This window comes from Hemitrygon akajei, chromosome 16 (genome assembly GCF_048418815.1).
Source record: "Hemitrygon akajei chromosome 16, sHemAka1.3, whole genome shotgun sequence".
NCBI classification, from domain to species: Eukaryota; Metazoa; Chordata; class Chondrichthyes; order Myliobatiformes; family Dasyatidae; genus Hemitrygon; species Hemitrygon akajei.
Window position 1 is genome coordinate 28,741,440 of NC_133139.1, and position 12,827 is coordinate 28,754,266.

The following is a 12,827-nucleotide window of genomic DNA, read 5'->3' on the forward strand; positions in this document are numbered from 1 at the left end:
CACTCATAGTTCCCTTGAGAAAATATAAACTTCAATTAGTGGGCACACTGACACAAGTAGGTACATATTCTTAGATACAAAAACACTTGCACAGACTGCCCCACTCCCCTGCACACCTTGTAGGTTCATGTCCTTCTTGCTCATCACCCTCAATTATACTCCAGTCATCAGAATCCCAATCCTTCGACATAGCATCTCATTTTCAGCTGCACAAGCAGTCATATTTCCGATATCCGGATTAGGCTGTGGATCGAACATGATCCAGATCTGCTGTTTACCCAACTGCACCGTTCTCTGGCAATAGGTCTACAACAGAATTCTCAAGTGAAGATTGCATCAATGCCCCAATATTTTTTCTAATAATTTATGCTATAAAGCTGTATCACTTCTTCAACAAACTTCCCTGAAGATGGAGCCAATGTACAGAAATAATGCAAGGTTATTTTTACATTGTAGAAAAATAAGCCAAACTTCATCACCTCAGCTGCATCCTCATATGCTCAGAGGCCAGGCAGTCTAATGCCATCATTGATGCTATAAACTAAAACATAGCAGAGAACAAGCTTTACAAGCAACACACGGAGAGAGTAATTCAAGCACAGAAACAGGGCCTTAAGGACACCATTATATTGACCAGCAATCACAAATCCCATTAACACAAATCCCTTTTACCAGCATTTGGTATGAAACCTTTATGCCTTGGCAATTCAAACACTTGTCTTGATGATTCTTTAATGTTATGAGAGTATCCATTTCTACAACTCAAGCAGTGTTCCAGATTCCATCCATCCGTCAGTGAAAAGATTCGTCATTGGATCCCCACTGAACCTCTTCCCACCCCCTGCCCAAAACATCACATCAACCTACTCTTATTACATCATACAGTCCATTATTAAAAATTCTCAGAGAGATCCTGGAAAACATTGATCAATTTGCACAACTTCAGAGGTATCATTTTAAGCTGCACAAGAAGGTAGTAGTGAATTTCATCAAAACATCTGCCCTTAGGCAATTAAAAAAAGCAAATTTGGCCAAATGAGATCATTTGAAGAACAAGACCTCAGGGCTGGCACAATTGTATACCAGTTAGAAGTGTTCTGTGCCCTCTTATGTTCCTGAGAGCAGAAGTGCCTGCTGGGGGCAATAGAAAGATACCACCAATGCTATTTCCACAAAATTCTCCAAATGCACTGGGAGGAAGAACAAACCAATGACAGCATCTTCTCCTGGGACAACAATGAAAACATTACTCAGTTAGCTCCATTGCAGATCACATTGCCCACATGCCCGATACCACATTCAAAAGAGATTACTCTGAGTCTGCCATGGGAATAGAAGAACAAGCAAACAAAGATGTGCCTAAAATTTCCTTGAAGGTACACAACATTCATACCAACTCCTGGGGTTGTCTGGACTGTAACAACTCAAAAGTGAAGGAGTAGCATCCTAGATAGTATTAAGGACAAGTTCATAGACCAAGAGCACACAGAGGCCCAGCTGAAGTGGCAAAACGATAAACTACTTCAAACTATACATTAGCTTTTCCATTTGGCCATTTGTGCTATCTGCAGAACTCTGCAGTTCCCAAAGTAGCCTCATAAACTATCTGAGAACTCAGATCTGGAAAGAAGTTAGTCAATCCTGAAGGACCATAATAAAGATAAATTTCAGTGCTGAACTTAACTGACACTGAAGATTCATTGTCACAAGTACATTGGATTCCGGTTAATCGGGCAGCCACTTATTTGTGACAACTCTTAAAGAACAAAAACTAAATTGAATAAAATAACCAGGATTCCCTTTGTTTATTTGGAATACCATGCTGCTTAACTGGGGCAGGAGACTGTTGCTGAACAGTTTCTAATTAGCATCAGTCATGAGCACTTGTGTGGCCATTAAACAATACACCACGCTCAGAGCAAACAGCTTTTTAAAACAGAATCAGATGCTTGTGTTTGTGTTAAAAAGCAGCAATTTTTGTCACTGATAGCTGACAAGACATAAGCAGTAAGACAATTCAGAACTGTTGTAGTCACTGTAGTTTCAAGCAATCAGGCTTGGAGATGACAGAAATAGCCAAGATGGAATAATTTCACGACTTCAGGTTAGAAATTAACAAGAATTTGAATGCATCAACAATCATCTTGAATGTTACACTGAAAGTGAAGACTTGGAGGATGCAATCATCAACAGCTTTGTATGAAGGCAGTCCATTATCTTCAGTAGATGTATGAGTTGATTTTATTCATTTGCGATCAAAAGAACGTGACATGGATGAATTTGTCAGTTATTATTACGAACAAATACGTTTTATAGTACTGTAGCACTATTGGTATTGTTCTAATTTGTTCTACATTTCATTTAAATACATAATCTGTTACTCAGTTAAATGGTAGTTTAATTTAGTATTTAATTTATAATTTAGTATTATGCCATAACTACTTCAATGAAACCAGTTAATTGGGACGGCTGCTTAAATGAGTCAAAATGTATTGGTCCCAATGTGTCCCAATTAACTGGAATCAAATGTATTAATAGTGCTAGCCATTGTTACTGCAAAAATTAACTGCAGATGAATTAAGAATCCTTCTCCAAAAGGAGCCATCATTTTACTATCTACCAAGCATGGACAACAATTCTAAATCTATGCATAAAAGTGCAGCATTGTACACAACCTACCTTATTGTTTGACCAAACAATGCTTCAAGGACATTCAGTACAGGTGACCCCCCACATTACGGCTGATCAAGTTATGGAAATTCACCCTTACGTGATTCACAAATCACTCGCCAAAAATTTGAGATACACAACAAAATTCACTTGTACAATCTCAAAAAAATAGTTTTATTTTAAACTTATGTTTCTTATGCACGAGTAGATGACATGACCGTGTTCTGGAAAACTAATCTGTGTAGTTTCCTAGAAATGCAATCAACACCACCTCCCCTGCCCCACAACCAAAGTACAATACAATCTAGTCCATAGGTATTCCTGTTTTCAGTGGCAAAGTCTATCAGTTACATACTGCAACAGTTAAGTTTCAAAGCAATATATACACAAGACCAACAAAGTCAACATTTGCTTTTGGCAGGCTGCATAAAACTTAATCAGCACAGACCAAGTCAAATCATGGTGGGGGGGAAACAAACTGGCTCAGTTATTTTTTGTTTCAACTCGTTTTTATTTACTTTTTAAAAAGTTTGTTCAAATGTTGCAACATGCATTTGTTTCTTTGAAGTATGTGAACACAAGAGATAGCATACTGAATTAAACACTCACAATTCTTCACCTAGTTGATAAAGGAAGATTTGAGCCTTCTCAATTCAAGCAATCTTGCCTTTCATCAGTTATGCTACAGTGCTGGAATACACTGGTAAATGAAGACAAAGTTACAGAAAATACGGTAGTGGTGGGAGTTACACATCCCTCTCCTTTCAACATATTCAGTGGTACATTAGTGTGGTAACCACTAGACAAGACAAAGCTTAGTGCCTACACCAAACTGCTTTCTATGAATGCTAATCTATCAGTGCTCAACTACAATAGCTTTGAGATTATGAACAAACATCCTCTAGAAACTGGACTACAACCTGTAGATTTCCAAATTATTTGGTTCTTCACACGCTTCATTCCCTTTCCAGTTAAGTTAATACAGTTTAATGGTCCTTGCTTGAAAATTTTTAACTCAACAGCCTAATGTTCTTAAATTAGATCTACAACCACTTACAGTTCTACGATTTTTGCACTTCAATATTCTTTTAGAAACAGCACTGGAAACCAAGGAAACTGAATACACTGAGGGGGACAGTAAGCAACTAGCCAGTGTAGTTCATGTGGAACCAATGATTAAAAGGTTATATGCACTGACTTAGTGTTTCATGAATGTCTAGACATTGCTGAGTTCATAAAGAAATGAACATGTGTGAGAGAGGAAAGGGAGATGCAGTCTTTAAAAATGTGCAGCAGCATTATTTGCCCTACCAAATGCCTGAGGCTGATAAATTTGGTTAAAAAAACATGTATGGGGGCACAACTTCAAAGGATTAAAATAATAAAATGTAAATTTATTAGAAAGTGAAAGTTGGCCAGAAAGCTAGTGCAAATTAGATTAGAAAAATAAGAAATGGAGAGAAGAGGGGGGGGAAAAAAATCACCAGAGCAAAAAAAAAGATTTTCCATTAAGGCAACAAAAAGATAAAGTAAATTCGGTAAGGGAAAGGAAACTAAAAAAGCTTAGAAAACAATTAATGTTTTAAGATTAACAATGAAATATATACTTCAGAACTCTGAATATCAAATGCTCTTGCTAGCCTACTTACCATTCAATGGGATTACTGATCTCAATTTCAAATTCAATCCCATATTCATAAATTACCCCAATGGCTAAAATATTTAGCTTTTGTTATTTTCAGTATCAGATCATCTATGGCTCTCTAAGACAAAACTTTTTCATGAAAAGTAGACGAATCCCAAGATTGTATATGGTATACATACTTTGAGAATAAGTTTACTTTGAACTTTGAGACCCAAATGGGCAATAATCTTCAAAAAAATCTCTTACGTGCCATGGTAAATTTGAGCAGATCATCACTGATCAGTAATAATTATGACCAAGGAAAGCAAATGAGTCCTATTTTATATTTAGGTGAATTCAGCATTTTATTAAGTATAACAGAGATGCATTGCAATAAATGAGCACTTTAGAAAACCTGTTCAAAAACATTAACATTTTTAAAGACAAATGAAAAGTAACATCTCTAAATAGTACTGTTATTGTACCATCTAAGAAATGTGAATATGAAATTATAAGCTTTGGTGCAAATTCATACAGGATCATGGAAAGAAAAATAAACACTCTACTCTCAGTGAGACTTCTGTTGCTACACTAACGGTGACAAATATTTTATATCCAGCTCGTATATGGTTGTTTTCAGAGCTATGCATAATGCATTAGTTTTATCAATAAAACTATATTTAGACTTGACATGGTTCATCACTGAAAACAATGACATATGAATATGATGTAAGTGTTAATATTGTCATTACAAGATTTTTTAGACAGTTAAAAGTTTCAGAAATTGAATGCCAGAGTTTTAGAACCTCATTGTCTGATATCTACACTATGATCCAGTCATTAAACTAACTCTTTCAATATTTTCCAATTCAGCTCTTGTCGACAAATTTTTGCATCCAAATTGAAGTGCTCTGTAAACCAATCGTGTTGCAATATTATCCAAATGAATCCACTGCAACATTCCCAAATTCAGTTTGTCCTATCCAAATAGTAATCTGTCTACCAGGGTTGTTGAGGGTTTCAAAAAGTACCATCCAATATCATGTGTACTTGTAACCGTCTAGCTGGTTCCAAGACTTTTACACAGTACTCCCAGGACTTTTATACAATACTGCTGCCACAAAAAAAAAAAAATTTCATGATGTATGTAAGTAACAATAAACCCGATTCTGATATGGTGATTTATCGTGGACTGAGAGTGGCCCAATTGTTTGAGATCAAATGATCTTGCCTGGTGTCTCAGGGTTGGGTCTGTCTATACCCGTCATCTCTCCTCCCCCCGCCCCCAACCTTTGGACTCCTCCTCTGCTACCTGTCCCGCACCCTCACTGTTCCCAACATCCTTTGCTCCTGCCAGAACTATCTATTTAAGACTTCTGCACAGTACTGTATCTTTTTTATTGTTGGGTTTATAGAATCAGGAGGTAGCACTGCATGCTGCATGTCAACAAACGTTTTGAATGTGCCATCTTGGTTATGCATGCTATAGGGTTCCCCTCTCTGAGGCATCAAAGGCTAAGTAAAGAAATCTCATCCCACTGATAAATGACTGTTGTCTTATTCAAAATTGGTGAGGGGAAATTGGGAGAGGGGAGGGATATTGTAGCAAGGGGAAAGAACTTCTGACCAAAGCACATGTCACTAAATATCACAATTCCTTAGATACCCTTACAAGAAATCCTCAGGGCAGTGTCCTAGATCCAACCATCTTCACCTACTTCATGAATGATCTTTCTTCTAAACAAGTAGGATGTGAATGATTCCAGTTTTCAATTCCATTTGCAGTTCCCCCACCTGCATACACTAAGGCCTAAAACATTCAAACTTAGGTTAGTAACTGGCACAAGCAGCAAAATGGCCAGATAAAGATCAAATGACTAGCTATACCCCTGGCACTCAATGGCATTATCACAAAGTTCCCCTATAGATAACATCTGAAGATCAGCAAACCACCACATAACCACTGCTGTATTAACAAGCCAGAAGCTGCACATTTTGCAGCAATGTTTCATTTCCTGATACAAAATCTTTTCATCAGCTACAATAAATCAAAATCATTCTGAACAAAGAAACCCATTTGAGTGGCACCACACTCATCTTCCTTACTGCCCATTATGCCACTGGCGTTTCGGACAGCTATGAAAGTCCTCCATTTCTGGAGGTGTTCAGGGCTTCCTCTTAGTTTTCATCACTGTCAGTTATGTAAATCCCAACTGCAGACTCATAAACACTGTCACACTCAGATGTAGAAGGATTCTTTGTTGCTGTTTCTGGAACAATTTTGTTTTACCATTCATGGTTGTTAGCTCTGAGCTGAAGCCCAAAACCTGAAAGACTGCTGGGCCACTCTTAGTCTGGACTCTACCATTTGACCTATTTAGCATGGGTTCAAAAACCAAAGCATAAAGCCCTGACTCCAAATGGCATGGCTCTCTAGGTCATCAAGGCACGCAAGCCTCCAAACCACAACAAGGCTGTGGTCCTCTTGGGGAACCACATTCACTGGCAGAAACATTAATTCTCCCTACCACTACTGCACCATAATTTCAGTGTATATCACCACAGTGCACTGTAGTTAGTTGCTGCAGCTACTCAGACTAACACCTATCCATGTAAAAGAACAAGGAAAGTCACACAGATTCTAATTTGTAAATATGTTGCTGTTCCTTGATTGTTGCAGGATCTATGTCTCAAAATCCCCTATTCAATAGCATTTTTCATCAGGAGTACTGCAGTAAAGAAGCTGTACCACCACTTACTCCAGGGAAGTTGAGACTGGGTATCAGGTGCTATTCTTACTATGACATCACACATCTCAAAGTAAATAATGTTAAAAAACAAATAGCTGTTGTGTTCTGATGCTGCCCACAAAATTAACAGCCAGCCATGTTGTACAATGAATAATGCCAAGTGAAAATAACTCAAAATCACCTAAATGTCAGGATTGAAAGACTAAGTCATTAGAACTTGGGCCAAAGAGCCTGAGACAGCATGGTTTATTATTAATTTCTGTATTCTGTTGCCAGAAATTCTCAAGAAGTCACTCATGCTGACATTCCAAAATATAAACAATTTAAAATGTCAGCAGCAGTTGACACAAAAACAAAGAGCTACAAAATCCATGAAATCAAAATTGGATTACAGAACTCCCATATATCAAAGGAACACTGCACTGTAGAACGTGACTTGCACCATGTGTATCAAACTATTTTTTAGGAATATTCAGTATCAAAAATTAACACTGATATATGCTGTGGAATCTGTTTTGCAGCAGTACAAAAGAAGGATAATAGGTAATGTTAATGGACTGATCAAAAATTTGATAGTGGGAGGGAAGAAAGCTCCTAAAAATGTTGAGTGTGCATCTTAAGCTTCAGTACCTCCTGCCAATTGAAGTACTGAAAAATGGGCATATCTGGATGGTGAGGGTCGCTAATGATAGGTGGCAGTTTCTTGTAGCATCATCCTGATGATGGGGAGTGTTGTGTACGTGATTGTGCAAACTGGAGACTACTTACCAGAATGTGATGTAATCAGTCAGTATACTTGCTACCATAAATCTATTGAAATTTGAAATAGTCTTTGGTAACACACCAATCTCCTCAAAATGAAGTAGAGATGCTGGTGTGTCTTCTTCATGACTGCATCAATGCGTTGACACCCAGGGACATGCAGCTGCTCACCCGTTCCACCCCTCAATGAGGACTACTATATGTTCTTTTGATTTCCCTTCCTGGATCCACAATCAGTCCCTTGATCTTGCTGACACTGATGGCAAAGTTATTGTGATACCACTCAACCAGCCAATCTACCTTGCTCCTGTACACTACATCACCATCTGAGATTCTGCCTAAAGTAGTAATGTCACCAGCAAATTTATAAATGGAATTTGAGCTGTACCTAGCCACACAGTCCCGAGTGCAGAGAATAGAGCAGTTGGCTAGCAAGCATACTTGATTTTACCCTTGTTGATTGTTAACAAACAGGAGATGTTATTATTGATCAGCATGGATTGAGATCACTATAAGACATGAAACAGAATTAGGCAATTCAGCCCATTGAGTTTGCTTTGCCATTCAATCACGGTCAATTTATTTTCCCTCTCAACCCCACTTTTGTATATTCTCCCAGAAACTTTTGATGCCCTTACTAATCAATGACCTATTAACCTCTGCTTTAAATATAACCAAAGACTTGGCCTCCACAGCCATCTGTGTCAATCAATTCCACAGATCAACCACCCTCTGGCTAAAGAAGTTCCTTCTCATCTCTGTTATAAATGGGCATTATTCTATGTTGGGGCTGCATGCCCTTGTCCTAAATTCTCCCATGTTTGGAAACATCATGTCCACTATATTTCAGCCTTTCAAAATCAGTAGGCTTCAATGAGATCCACCCTTAATTCTTCTAAACTCCAGTGACTACACACACACACAATGGCATCAAATTAACCCTTTCATTTCCAAGATCATTCTCATAACCTCTTTGGACTTCTCCAAAGCCAGCACATCGGTTCTTAAATACACAACCCAAAAACAGCTCACAATACTTCAAATGTGGTCTGACCAATGCCTTAAAGCTTCAGCTTTAAGTCTACTAGTAAGCAAGTCAATGATCCAGTTACAAAGGGAGATATAGAGGACCACATTTTGAAACTTGTTGATTAGAATCGAGGGAATGATGGTGTTAAACACCAAAATATATTCCGACAATAAGTTCCAAGCTTAAAAATTTATTTTTAAATTACTATTTCAGAGGAATAAAATTTCAAAGAAAGTCACAGTCTAAGGAGTATATTTACATTGGTTGTTTTTAAAATTATTCTGATGCCATAAAGGAACCAGTGCAAACATATTTTACTATAAAATAAAGAGTGTAATGAAATTTACAACAAGTGAGGACATAATTAATGCACCTTGGAGAAGTACCAGATCGGCTCATCGCTCTTACAAACACACAGCAAGGCTTCCAATTTATTTTCAGAAGTGCATCATGCAATTTGAAAACAGACCAACTTCACTGAAAGCTTATTCAATCCTACTACTAATACAAAATTATCTCATCAGCAGATACAAGGAGGAACACAGGAACAGGACTGACTACTTATTATTGAAGCATGTTCTGCCATTCAATCGAACGGAGGTTAATACAAAACCAGAACATGCTGTAAACACTTAACAGGTCAGGCAGCCTCTGTGAAAGGGGAAACAGAGACAAGGCTTTTGGTCAAAGAGACCCTAGTTAACATTGTGAAAGAGCAAAATAAGATAGCTTAAATTGCAGAGAAGTTGGGGGTACAGCACAGATAGACCAAATTGAAGGGACAAGGCCATATCAAATTAGTAAACAAGGGCAATTAGATGATTGCTTCTTTGTCTGTGTTGCTAACAGTAGGGGTCTTGGTTATAACCAGGCCAGGCTGTACCAATAGAGAAAAACAGGCAAAATTCAATGATGAATGACTTAACAATAGAAATAGACTGTTCTTACTGGAAAACTCAGAAGTCTGTAAGGCTACAACAAGCTTTAAAGATGAGGTAATGTACCTCAAACTTGTACTGGGCCTTGTTACAGTAGTGTAGCCGATAATGACAGAATGGGACTGCAACAGAGAAGCAAGGTGGTAAATAACAATCAGCTCAGCAACCCAATCCAGCATGTCAGGTCTGTGCAACCTGACATGCTGACATTCCACTGAACTAATATTAGTATCACATTGCACAGGCAAAGTGCAAACCTATTTAAATACCCCCCTTTACCCATTTGCTCCAAACACGCCAACACACATTCCCTTTACTCTTGTCCATCTCTCCTCCCTCAACCACCACAACTTAAAACCAATGTGTTTTCCCCTCTTTCACATTTTCAGTGGAAGACCTTTGACTCATAATGTCAACTTGGTTTCTGTTTCCCTAAATGCTGCCTGATTCAAGAATTTCTAATATTGCTTTTTTTTTTGTATTTCCAGCACCTAGACAATTATGATTTACACATGCAACGTCCATGCATGGATCTCAGTAAACATAAACTAATCACTTCAAATGCATTGAATTAAAGATTTAATAAGAAAACTGATGATGCAAAGTGTTATTAGAAAAGGAAGTTCAGGAGTCAAAACCTAATCCAAAAACATCACAAACAGTGAACAAAGATATGGAACTGCTTTTTTTTAAAAAAAATCCCCCGATGTTTCTTGATGCTTTTTTCTGTGTTTGTTCCTTCATTGGCATCAACTAAGCACATAAGCACAACCAATACATTTAGCTTAATTCTCTTTAATTTTCACCATTTGGCTAAATGGTGAAACACAATGGTATTGTAATATTTACAACTTAGTTAATAAGGGATCTCATCACAAATGTTACTAAATGCGGAGCAGTGATTTTGGGAAAGCGTTAGAAATTACAGCTTGAATTAAACAAAATGCAAGTGGGCAGACCAACAACACAAGAAACAAATGGCAAGGCAGGCACATATGAATGGGAAAATAAAAAAGAGGAACATATACACTTAGTACATGCAGTATAGTCAGAGAATTAAGACAGATGTAAGGAAGAAACAGAGCTTATGGTCCAGTAGCTAAATGCACAGCCATCAATAGTGTGATGATTAATATCAGGGATCCCCGGGCAGCCAGATTTAAAGAAGTGGAGAAGCTAAAAGCAAAGAGGAATTCACCAGAAGATTTTAAAATAAGGATGAGGTTTTTAAAACTTAAGCATTGCCATATATAGAGAACAATGCAAGCTGGTAATACAGCAGTAGTGGACAAAAAGGATTTAGTTCAAGTTGGGACAAGAAAGGAATATTTTGGGATGAGTTAATGTTTATACAAGCAGAAAGTGCTAGAGTTATCTGTCCCAGAAAGATCAGAGATAAGCACATTTTACCATACTGGGGAAGGGTCAAGTGGAGGAGAAAATATAGTTAGAATAGGAGGGTTTCCACTCAATTAGGCAGCTGCCCCATAAGGCCAAAGTTTTATGGAAATAGTTTAAAAGGCATAAAAATTTGAAACGACTGCTTAACTGAATTACAAATTATATAGTTAAATTAAATAGAGAACAAATTAGCATACTCCCAATACAATACTATAAAACTGTAACAGTTCCCAATAGTTAGAGGAATTCATGCAGTATACTCTACTGTGTTGTTTTGTAAATGAACAAAAGCAGTGCAGATACCTTCATACAACACATTCAATCTATGTCCTCCAAATCTTCATTTTCAAAGTACATTTATTGTCTAAGTACCTATGCAGTATACAAGCCAGAGATTAGTGTTTCACAGATAGCCATGAAACAAAGAACCCATTCAAAGAAAACAACAAACACCCAAAGTGCAAAAAAAAGTTGTGCAAACGGCAAAATTGAGTGAAAAACACAGAATGCAAAACATCAAACTACCGGTAGTCATTGAAACAGTTTACCAACGTTCAGCTTAGTTCAGTTCAATTTAGAGCTGTGCTGTTTGGTGACTGCAAGGCAGAGCGGGAGAGAGAGACCAGTCAAACATCCTTGGTATGTGCTTTCAGGTTTTTTTAAATCTTTTGCATGGTTAGGAGGGGATAAAGAGAGAATATTTGGGGTGGGTGGGGTCTTTTGTTATGTTGACTGCCTTACTTGGGTAGCAAGAAGTGTGGACAACTTATGGAGCAGAGGCTGGTTTGCATGATGTCCACAATTCTCTGCAGTTTCTAGCTCAACAGTTGCCATATCAAGCCAAGTTGCATCTGGAAAGGATGCTTTCTATGGTACATCAATAAAAATTGGTGAGTGTCAAAGGTGACATGCCAAATTTCTTCAGTGTCCCAAGGAGCACTTTTACAATAAAATCATATTTTTATTAAAGTTTTTCTTTTGGGAAAGCATACACTTGCAAAAGATTTACTCCATATCGGGGGGAAAGTGGATCACACTCTTGCTAAATTTGAACCTTCAGTGAAACATTTCAATACTATTCAGAAGCTTTCAAGCATCACAAACTCTTAACCAGCTACAGATCCTCAATTTACTTGAAGTAGTTTGGTTAAAACAAAAACATGAGATCTCTTCTAACAGAATCTCTAGTTAAATAACAATATATTCAGCCTGGCATCTCAATTCACTGCCAACACTCTGCCAGATGTACAGTGAGACTTATAGGCACGAAAAGTCCAAGTTCTATCACTGATTTATCCAGAACTAGTTTACTTGACCTGGTTTAGAGAATCAGATACATTCACTCTCACACAGAAACACACAAACACACGCACACACCTGGGACCTGCACCTACAGTCGTACAAAGCTTTAGAGTGTGCAATTTTGTTAATTTGTTTATAAATTATAAGGGAATGTAGTGCATTACAAACGTGCTAGAATACCTGGACTCCTAAGATTTAGTTACAAGGTGAAATTTCATAAATCAAGGCTGCATTCCTTCAAACTTACAAGATTATTCCTTAAGCTATATGAGAAACAGATAGAGGGTGGAATTATGAGAAACCATATCCAATGGTTGTAGAATCTAAGACTACCAAGGATAGCATACTCA

General features: G+C 37.6%; 1 protein-coding gene across 2 annotated transcripts in view; it reads right to left on the reverse strand.

The window, feature by feature from the left end:
- The window catches only part of LOC140739900 (hippocampus abundant transcript 1 protein-like), a 72,688-nt gene that overhangs the window by 34,169 nt on the left and 25,692 nt on the right, over positions 1-12,827 (reverse strand). The gene's annotated exons all lie outside the window — the stretch shown is intronic.